The following is a 1796-nucleotide window of genomic DNA, read 5'->3' as shown; positions in this document are numbered from 1 at the left end:
CTCACATGAATAATAATACAGTGCAGGGGACGGGGACAGTCACAGATACATGGTAAATAAACACTGTTTTGTTTTATCATAACTCTATTTGCGCCTTAATTTTACTTGGCAAATTATCGTCCCGAGATAGATGACTTAAGTTACGCGTGGACGAAACGGCTATGATATCACAAGTATGGTTCATCAACCACAGGTTAGCCTCCCCCCATAGATGTTTCTTTTTATAGAGTGCGACTACTTGAGCCTTTCCGGTTGTTCTCATTGCTTGCGTTTTTCGTTTCGACTGAAGTGTATATCACAACTTTCTTCACATTCAATGATAAATTCGGGATCATTACATGCTGTTCGCTACCATAATTGTAGTGTTTTCTTCTTCTCCTTCTTCAGGGTATTGTGTGTGTGTAAACCTTTTATTCTTCCACTACCTCACCTACTAACTAAAGTAATTGGAGTACGGCATGAGATACTGCCCTCAGCCCTGGATCCCCCTCAAAGAAATCCTTCACTACACCCCCCTGTAGGCCATACAAAAAAAAAACTCCCATTCCCTTCTTCATTTCTCCCTCAACAAGTCTGCTCTGTCACAAAGAAAACCCACACCTGCCCCAAGGTCCTGTGGTCGTGGACAAAATAAATCCCATGGATAAAGAAAACCTACTCCTGCCCCCAGGCCGTGTAGTTATGAACAAAATAAATCCCCCAAACAAAGAAAACCTACTCCTGCCCCTTGGCCTTGTGGTTGTGAACAAAGTAAATCCCCCAAATAAAAGAAACCCACGCCCACCCCGCAGGCCCTGTAGTCATATAAACTAGGAAATTACTATCTGACCAGGATTACTCTCTTGGTCTACTGAGCGCCTCCTCTGGGTTTGTCTGCTATTACCGCCTAATGGCCTTTCCTGGCTGCATCATATATCCTGGTATATGCTAGCTCATGCTGTTTGTCCCGTACTACTACCATCCCACAAATCCTACAGGGTTTACATATCGGTACCTTGACTGGTCTGTGTATTGGTTGGCTTATAGGCATGTTGATGCCTGCTCCGACTACTTGTACGACATTCAGCTGTTAAGTACTATCATCATTTCCTGTCATCTCAGGCTTCTTCTACAACGTGGGAGGCTAGCTGTCCATCTAGCGAAGAAGGTTGCCTTGCTTCTTGTCATCTTGTAGCTCAATCATCGTAGGAGCTACCACTGCACACCAGTTTTCCAGGTAGTTGTAGGTGATTATGTTCTGGTCATATGAGCGTTGCCTTCTGGGTCCGGTTATTTCCTGGTAGGGCCAACCAGCTGTTGTCTTCTATCCTAGCAGCCTCTTAAAGTCTTGCCTGGCAAGGAAGTGTAGATGCTTGTGCGATCGCCTTGGTTTCCCTTTCTATCTGGTTTCTTTCTAAGTAACCTTTTCTATTCAATCTTGCCTCAACCTGCTTTTAAGTATCTCTTTATCCAGTTGGTAGTTGTCAGTTGTGGTGATGATGTCTCCTGCCTTATACTTTACCACCTATTTCTTTGTCCAGGTATTGTGCTAGTCCTTGGTGTGGACCCGGAGAGCCAGTAGGTTCTGCCTGAACTATATTGTGAGATTGAGAGGTAGGATTCCCAGTTCTGTGAGGAACGCTAGAACTGGTGTCTTTTTTTCCAGGTTAAATGCTGTTCAGATCATCTTGGTAAAGGCGATCTAGACTTCCCTTAACAGGCCTTTGTTGCCCTATACCCTCTATGCTATATGTCAGCTGCGGGATTATCAGGTCTTTAATCAACCACAGGATTCTTCCCGCATTTAATCATCCTTT

Source organism: Tuber melanosporum (genome assembly GCF_000151645.1).
Source record: "Tuber melanosporum whole genome shotgun sequence assembly, scaffold_85, strain Mel28".
In the NCBI taxonomy this organism is placed as follows: Eukaryota; Fungi; Ascomycota; class Pezizomycetes; order Pezizales; family Tuberaceae; genus Tuber; species Tuber melanosporum.
This window is presented reverse-complemented; position numbering follows the sequence as displayed.